Consider the following 8969-nt stretch of genomic DNA (forward strand, 5'->3'; position numbering starts at 1 on the left):
CTGCTGATATCCTGGATGAATAATCCATGTTCTGCTGCTAGTTTCTTTGCTTCCACATGGACAACTGAGAGAAGGGATTGATTAAGTGTAGGTGAGGAAGCCCTGCAAATATCTACTTGGTGTTAATAAAGACAATGGGTTCTGACTGGCAAGATCTTTGAATTAGATTTTGAAAAATGCCACCTAGGAACAGTTAATAGGTACTCTCAGGAAGGTGCAGCATGGTGGGCACAATGGGACAGGATCCCTGAGGCTGGTGCAGTGGGACAGGGTCGTTGGGCAGGTAAAACTGAGTAGGAAACGTGAGCCAGGAACAACCGGGCAGGGACCCTGGTTCAGTTACAACAGAGCAGGAATCCTGGGGGAGATGCAAGGGGGCATGATTCCTGGGGAAGGGATCTTGTAGTTGTGGCCCTGTGGCATGTGCAACTGGCAAGGACCCTGGGGCAGGTGCACTGTGACGTGCACCCAAGCTGGAATGTTCAGACAGGTGTGTGTTTGCTTCATGCAGCTGCTGTCTGAAGTAGAGAACACTGGCAACTGCCCCAGAGGGGATTTTGGGAACTCCTTCCAAGAATCCCTTAGCTCCTAACTGAGAAGCTATACATTCCACAGATGGACCTTTATTGAGATGAGCAGATTCTAAGGGAGCTGCCTTGAATGAACAGCCAAAGAAAGCAGAAATGAAGAACAAGCAATTGCAGCAGACATGTTCAGTGTGTTTTCGACCAGAAAAGTAGGAAAGGAAGAAACTGATTAAGTCAAATCACTTCTCTGTCTATCCATCCATCCATCCATCCATCTCTCCATCCATCCACCCACCCACCCATCCATCCATCCATCCATCCATCCATCCATCCATCCATCCATCCATCCATCCATTTCCCTGAGGGAAGTCAGCTTTTCTTTCTGAGAATGTGGTGACAATGAGGATTGCAGGCAGTGAGATAAGTGGGTATTCATTTATTTATTTATTTATTTATTTATTTATTTATTTATTTATTTATTTATCTATCTATCTATCTATCTATCTATTTATTTATTTATTTATTTATTTATTTATTTATTTCATCTGCGATAGACTGCAACTTGTGGCCAGTCCCCATCTGCATCAGCTGTACCATAAACCCAGTCTCAGTGTGACACAGAAAAGGCCTAATTGGAAAGTATGTCCTCTCTCTAAGCGACACTGTATAATAACATACTCTGGACTGCAGGTCAGTCAAGGCCTGTGTTTAGGAGACTTGTGGACAGATGAATGTCTGTGATTCTGGACTTAGACTCTGTGGAGGGCTCAGGTCACCTGACTGTCCTGAAGCTTCCCACTGTGATTTATTTCCCTCCTACAGAGCCAGACACCTGAGCAACTGCATTTCCTGGTTATCCCCTAATCCTCTTACACTGTGTAGTGTGTTCAATCTCAGGGAGGGCCTGGGAATCTGAGAGACACCACTGAGCCCCCTGGGCCTGGCTGACTCAACCTGAGGCTACTCTGTGTGTCTTCATTTTGCTCACCCTCCAGAGACCTCAAAAGTCAGCAGTGAGCTTGCTGAGAGGTCAGGAACCTCCATATTGGCCCAAGAGCAACTGTCCTCTTTTACAGGTTCATCCACAGAGCTTGTAATTCTGATTGGTGCAACAGTCAGGAAGAGTGAAAGATGTCATCTCCCAAGGACAAGTGCTGTGCTAGTGGACACTGAGGAACTTCAGGGATCAAACACTTCCCCATTCTTCTTCAGCCTCTCTTGTTCTTCGTTGAGATGTTTCCTGAAGATCTAAAAGATCCAGGCAATCCATGACATGGGTTTGAACATAATCTCGACATTTTATTCATTGCCTGATAACTAAGACTAGGTAAAATTTATTTATTTATTCATTCATTCATTCAATCAATCAATCATTCGTTATGCATACATACAGGGTAGCTGTATTTAGAAAGACCAGAGAGGGCATCAGATGTCATTAGAGACATTTGTGAGCCTCCATGTGTTTGCTGGGATTTGAACTCAGGACCTCTGAAAGAGCATTCAGTGCTCTTAGCCACTTATCAATCTATCCATTTTCCAGGCTAACTTTTTTACTTCCAATAATGTCTTCTTTATTCAGGTTACATCCTGATCCCAGTCACTCTCCCTCTTCCCTTCCCAGTCCCACCTTACAAATCCTTTCTACCATAATGCTCTCCCTTCTCTTTGGACAAGGGGAGAGTCCCTTGGGTACCACACCACCCCGGGACATCTAGTCCCAGGTGGCCCGAGCACATTCTGCCCCACAGATTTACAATCAGGCAGTCCGGGTATGGGGAACAGATCCAATGGCAGGCAACACAGACTGAGACTGTCCTGGATCTACTTGTCAGATGACCCACATGGAGACCAACTGCAGATAGCTAACCTGGCTCTGGGGTTGGTTGCACAGGCTCTAGCATACTCCATGGTCCAAGGTATCTGACGGTAGGGGACTTCTTGTAGTGTTTTATCCCAACCAGTTTCCTTGTCACTCTTCCCCTACTCTTCCACAAGACTTCCCGAGCCCCATCTGAGGATTGGCTGTGGCTTTCACCTGCTGAGTGAAGCTTCTGGAGACAGGTGTGCTACTTTTCTGTCTGCAAGTAAATCAGAAAGAATATCATAAATAGCGTCAGAGGTTGTGTCTGTCACATGAGACAGAACTCACTTTGTGTCAGTCATTGACTGGTTGGTCCCTCAATATCTGCTTTACCTTTATCCCTGCACACTTATTGGCAAGACAGATTTCGAATTGAAAGTTTTGTGAATGTATTGATGTCTCCTTCCTCTTCTAGAAGTCTTTCTTGTTACAGGAGGTGGCCATTTCGTTTTCATGCTCTGGTAAGCCTGCAAGGGAGGCTTTGTGTTGGGTCCAGTAGTTAAAAGCAAGACCTGGGAAGAGGAACGGCAGAGTTGTGATCTAGGACTTCCTGCAGCAGCCAGCTCTGGGTCCTGGGAGCCTAGGCAGGCTTTGCAGTCATAGAGCTCCATCCACTGCCCAAGTCCCATCCTGACACCTTCTCCATCTCTATTACAGACCATTGTAATTCTGGCATAGTCGCTCTGTCCTGGGCCCAATAGGCCATCCTACCCTGGAAGAACAGAGAGTTCAAGGACGGCCAAATTGCACTTAAGCAAACTTGTTCTCAGACTGTGTGGTTGCTCTGTCTTAGCTCTCATAACACACTTTCCTCTACGTTGCCTTAGGCTGTATCCTCCAAGCATCCCACCATGCATCAGCTCCATATCCTGACGAACCTACCTTAGGGTCCCTGATAATTCCAGATACTTTAATGTTCTCCCAGGATGGACTGTGGCCCCTGTGTGGCTCACATTGATCCTAGAAGTTCTTGGGAGCCTCCATGCCATGGCATAGGATGTCTCTGAATCCGCACTGGCCTGAGGGATTCCATCTGGCACAGGATTCTCTCCCTATTGTTGAATTTTGGCACTTATGTTTTTCAGGAATGGCTCTGAATGTGGTCAACACACACTACCCTGGAAGACCAGAGAGTTCAAGGACGGCCAACTTTCACTTAAGCAAACTTTTTCACAGAGTGTGTGGGTCCCATCAGCAGAGAGTAGCCTGCACATTGCAATGATGTGCAAACTTCTGCCTTTCAGCCATGATGGACTTTAGGATCTACCCTGAGGACCCTCCACAAGCCACAGGTGGGTGATGTGTAAATTGGGCATGTTATTGGGTCAGGTCTTCAGTGCAGTGCCTTAAGCTGACAGCCTTTTGGGAGGGCAAATGCTTCTCTATTAAATGAACTGGTTCCACTGTTGGCCTGGAGTCTGCTGTGTCTGCCGCTCATGCTCTCCTCCAAGTCTCTAACTGTCCCTAACTCTCCTTGACTGGCTGGTCAATCAGTCTTCATACCAGTCTAGAGCAATTCTATAAAGACAGAGCCCAGAATGTCCTCTGCCGACGTTTAACGGGGCTGCTGGTTTAGTGTCCTGGGTTCCCTATGGGGGTTCAAACTCAAGTTTCTTAGGTCCCTATGTGTCTGACAAAAAGCCTTTAGAACAAGGAAGATGTGAAGAAATCAGGAAATAAACTCCTGCAGTACTTCATGTCTACCACTGGAGGGCTCTACACTTTTCTGGTCCTGGTGTGCTACTCAGCAAACCCTCTCACTGGAAGGCCCTGTGCCTGAAGCAGAGAACCTCTGCTAAACACAATGTTACCAAGAAACTGGCTGTATCTTCACGGCAGCCTGTAGAAGATTCTCCACGACCATGAGGACCCAATTGGGAAAACTTAGGTAGGCAGGGTGTGGGAGCCACCAGGGCTGTATGGAGACCTTACCCAGAATTTAATCTCCAGCTGTGCATTCCGATTAACATGACCCACACTCCTATGAAGGTCTCTGGGTGGCTCCTGATATGAGTTGGGGGAGGGGGTAGGACAAGGAAGCTGGGTCAAGACAGAAGCACTGTCCTTACTCACTGCGTCTGGGCTTGTTCCTGCCCTAACTGTGAAGCAGGAAACAAACACCCACTCCTCATGGGACTGTCCGTGATGAGGCCAGCTGAGGATCTGAACTGTCAGCAAGAAAGTCAGGAGCTGTATGTGCCACAAACCAGAGCACAGTGTCCCGCATAAGCCCATCTCTCAAATGATGCTATCTCCTCCCCAGAGTGGCTCAAGTCTGGGTTAGGAGTGGGTCATGTATTCCGAGCTCTCTGCTACTCCTGCAAACACAGCAATGGTGCCTTCTCATGCTCATCTATACTGAGCCTAGGGAGCAGCCAGAGGTCATACTCATGGGAATTCAGACTCAGTTCAATCTGCTATCCTGTAGCCCATGAGTCTGGACTCAACTTTACTGGTCAAGGCCAGTGGTTTATTTCCTGGACAAGACTTTAAGAATGTTAGTAACACATTGTATGCCCTTGGCTGGCCTTCACTCTAATAGCCCTGAGTGACTATTCCAGCCTGCACCCAGGGATTCAGATCAGCATTGGCCAGAGCAGGCTCTTTGCTACCTGGTCCTATAGCTCACCTCCACTGTAGTTCATGTGTCCTGGCTGCTGCAGCTGCTCCAGAACCTACCAGATGTCTTCCCACAGAATCCTGTAGTCCCTGTGGGCTCATCCACAGACATCTCACACTCTCCCTGCTGGGAGTTAGGCTGGATGCCTGCTGTGTGGGAGCTGCCTTGCCTTGTGGAGCAGAGTCAGAAGCAGTGGAGGAGATGTTGTCTGTTGCTCTTAATGTCCTCAGTGCCCAAGGCTTGCCTGTGGTGTGGTTGTGGTCCAGCTCCAGTTAATCACTGATATAAATTCAGCCCGTAGAAGCTGCGTACCCCATGAGGCACAGGGAGGACCATAACTGAGGGGGAACCATGCAATCCAGGACCCTGTGGGGATCAGGGAATATTCCAGGTCCCCTCTCACGCAGGATGCAAGGCTAGGAGCTCTGTGTGCCCTGACACAGGGGCATGGGACCGTGACTCCCATGAAATGCTCCTTCATACCTATTACATCATCAGCTTTGAGAAGGTCTTCCTCAGTAAGAACATTCCACACTGCTTGCCTCTGCCATCTGGCTCTCTTTTCCTGGGCTGCATGCCCTCAGGAACATTGACATGTCTTCTATGAACATTAATATTCTGTTAAATCATTTTGATAAACAGTTCTCAGCATGATATCTGTGTCCAGAAGTAGTCATCAGCAATTCTCACGGGGAAAGGGAAGCAAAATCTTCCCCCTGCTGTTCATCCTCCTCTTTCTCCTCCTCTTCCTTCTCTTCCTCCTCCTCCTCTTCTTTCTCCTCCTCTCTTCATCTTCCTCTTCCTCCTCCTCCTCCTACCCTCCTCGCTCTCCTCCTCCTGCTGCTGCTGTGCCTAATGCTGCTTCTGCTATTGTTGCTACTCCTGTTGCTGCTGTAGTTTCTGCTGGTGTCTTTTCCATTGCCATGTGTCTGAAATCACCTACTGTTTATACTGAGGACATGAAAGAATTTCCAGATGACACTGTGAAATAGACAAGACAATTTATTCCAAGCAAAAAAGACAGTGAGGTAGAATTCTTAGCTTACCATTTGGGGCTTTGATTTGCCTTACTATATTATAACTTCTTTTTTCTACTTCTCAGTTGAGGTCTTTGAAAGAAAACATTTAGAACTACTACCTATAAAATTCAATAGATCACTAGGTATTAGGAACAAAAAAAAACCAGTATGCAAAACAATATGCATGCATGCAGGATTCTGACCATCAACTATAACCCACAAACTAGGTTGTTGATACTTATTCAATGACAAACCTTGTTAATTAGTTTTGAGGCATAATGGAATGGGATGTTACATTTGAAAACATAAGACTCTGCTCTGCAGCACTTGTGATTGATGACCACATGTGAAAAGATCAGTAGCCCCTGGAGGAGTCCATGAGCCCATGACCCTCTAGTCCTCACCCTGTGGGAGCTATTGGCCTAAGGGGGAGCTGGAGTCCATCTGAAGGGATGGGCCAACTAGAAAACTCTGAGGAGTGTGGAACTCATCAATCCTATTGGGTCCCTGCTGGGAAGAGGAGAAATCAAGAAGAGGGAGAAGGCTTGGTGTTGGAGAAACCTCATAAAGAACTTAGAGAAGATACAAGGTAAGAATTTTGGGAAAATGGAAACCAGAGACAGAGGAAGGAGGAGCATACAGCAAACTGGAAAGGACAAAGCACAAAGGTACCTGGGCTATGCCTGCTGCTTGTTCTCTGGACTCTCCCTGTGGCTCATTTCTGGGGGGAGATTCTGTTCTGCCCCAGGCGAGGTTTCTTTTTCCTTGGCATGCAGCAACACAGCTTTATCAGGGCATTTGCTATATTCCTGGTCCACCCCTTAAAACCTCTGTGCCGGACACTGCTGGGGATGGGCTTATCCTCTAATGGGGCTGTGTGGGAGAGTGGGTTGTCTTCTTTGATTTCCTTATTGCTACTCTTCTCACTGAAGATGCTTGTTGTTTGAATGCATGGGACACTCACGGCACATTTGTGATAGTGGTCCTGTGTAGGTGTCATCGGTAGTGGCCTGAGACGACTAGCCACAGTGGATCTTTTGCCTCCTTTTGGATGAGCATTCTGGCCATAGTGAGATACGTGACCATGGGAGGATGACACCCGCAAGGTGCCAAGGACTGGCAGGCTTCCACTCCTCTTTGGTTCTAATCTAAAAGCAGCAGCAGGATCAAGGCTAGGGAATGGTGCTGCAACGGGACTCACTTGCTGTGCCTGGGCTGTGCAGCCATCCCCCTGGAGAGCCTGCTTTTGTAGAAAGAAATAAGTTGCCATTTCCTCATTATATTTTCTTTGTTTTAAAGAGTGTTTTACTACAGAGGCTTGGAATCCAATGCTTTTCATGGCATCCAAAATGGCCGGGTCTGGTGTGAGGGGAAGCATTTCTTCATAGGGACCTATCAATCCGTTCCAGTGTTCTTTGAACCAAGGGTGTTTCATCGCCTTTCTTGCTGTTGGTCTAAAGTTGGGATTTACCCTCAGTAATTTACTAAGGAGGTCCTCCAGTTCTTTTGAAACCCCACAGGGAGCAGGATGTACCCCTGCCACTACTTGTCTTTGCAGTTCTTGGATGATCACTGAATCAAATGGGAGCTTTCCCACTACCATACAGTACAAGACCACTCCTATAATCCACATATCATTCTTCGGCCCGTCATACCGATGGCCAAGGAGGAGTTCAGGGGAACCAAAAGAGTACGTGCCGCAGTGGTGGTTTAGCATTTTTCCAGGTTGACATTGGGTGCTAAGCCCAAAGTCGATGACTTTGACCTTTTTGTTTTTATCAATCATTATATTGTCCAGTTTGAGGTCTCGGTGAACAATCCCCTTTCCATGGCAGTAGCTCACTGCTGACAATATCTGTTCAAATATTTGCCGGGCCTCATCCTCCTCTATGTGCCCTGACTCTCTGATGTACTGGTAGAGTTCTTGGCCTTCCACCAGCTCCATTATGAGGTATATTCTCGTTTCCTTTTCAATAACTTGTATGAGAGACACTATGTTGGGGTGGTTGATCTTTCTCATTATGTTTGCTTCCATCATGGCTGGCTGGAAGCACTGCTTGTCCTTTCGCAGAACTTTGACAGCCACCGGGGTTCCTGTGAGCCGGTGGTGGGCCAGGAGGACTTTGGCGTTGCCCCCTTGCCCAATTGTCCCCAATACTTGGTATTGGGAATGGAAGTTGCCCTCCTCAGAGATACTGGGCTCGGGTGTAGGGGTTGGTAACTCCTCCTCAGTCTCTGTAGGCATTTTATCAGTACTAATGCTACCTAAAAATAACAAAAATGGAATCAAATAATGAAAAAGATGGAGCAAAATAGGAGCTAAAATTACACTTGTGGTACCTAAAAGAAACAAACAAAAGAAGAAGAAAAAAAAACAAACAAAGACAAAGTAAAAACTAGACTAGAAAAATAGAGCAAAATTATGAAAAAGTTAAGGGGAAAATATGAAGAGTCATAAGTAAAAGCCACCCAAATAACAAACCCCAAAAGAGAAAGCCAAGAGCACACACATACTAAATGCAATGATGAAAATAAAAATCGTCATACTACAATAGGATTGGGCGGCCAAAGATGGTCAATACTATGAATAGATGTTCATTGAAGAAAAAAAAAAACAGATGAAAGAAACGAGAGGAGAAAGAATTAGTATAAGACAAAACAAACAAATATAAAAAGCCAACACTTAAGGGAAAACTCCATTGAATTTCAGGACCTAGTGATCCACAAAAATCCACAACTCTCCAGAGCAAAATACTGAAAATTAAAATTAACCAACCACAAGGAATAAGGCAGTTAAATATCAGTGAATAGTAAACCTTAAACAAAGGCCGAAGAGTCAAAGTGTCACAAAGGGCAAATTTGTATCAAGTCTAAGCCAATGATTGCTTGTACTCAATAAATAGAGAAACAGGAATAATGTAAAAGGATGAAACCGCAGGACA

The 8969-nt window shown here is 46.2% G+C and overlaps 1 long non-coding RNA gene and 1 pseudogene across 2 annotated transcripts in view; both read right to left on the minus strand.

Moving 5' to 3' along the window:
• Positions 1-964: 964 nt before the first annotated feature.
• On the minus strand, positions 965-4383 carry LOC148007089 (uncharacterized). The gene is made up of 3 exons (XR_015654541.1): positions 2722-4383; positions 2395-2605; positions 965-1775 (listed from the first exon to the last, which is right to left on the minus strand). It is a non-coding gene; the product is annotated as an uncharacterized LOC148007089 (long non-coding RNA).
• Positions 4384-5772: 1389 nt separating this feature from the next.
• LOC148007090 (sperm motility kinase Y pseudogene) overlaps positions 5773-8969 on the minus strand; it is a 4204-nt pseudogene continuing 1007 nt past the window's right edge. Inside the window, exons 2-3 of the transcript XR_015654547.1 lie at positions 6700-8292; positions 5773-5989 (exon numbers count right to left, since the gene is read on the minus strand). The product of XR_015654547.1 is annotated as a sperm motility kinase Y pseudogene (transcript). The remainder of the gene's footprint in view (positions 5990-6699; positions 8293-8969) is intronic.

The sequence above is a fragment of the Rattus norvegicus genome, chromosome 1, assembly GCF_021556685.1.
Source record: "Rattus norvegicus strain SHRSP/BbbUtx chromosome 1, alternate assembly SHRSP_T2T, whole genome shotgun sequence".
Taxonomy (NCBI): Eukaryota; Metazoa; Chordata; class Mammalia; order Rodentia; family Muridae; genus Rattus; species Rattus norvegicus.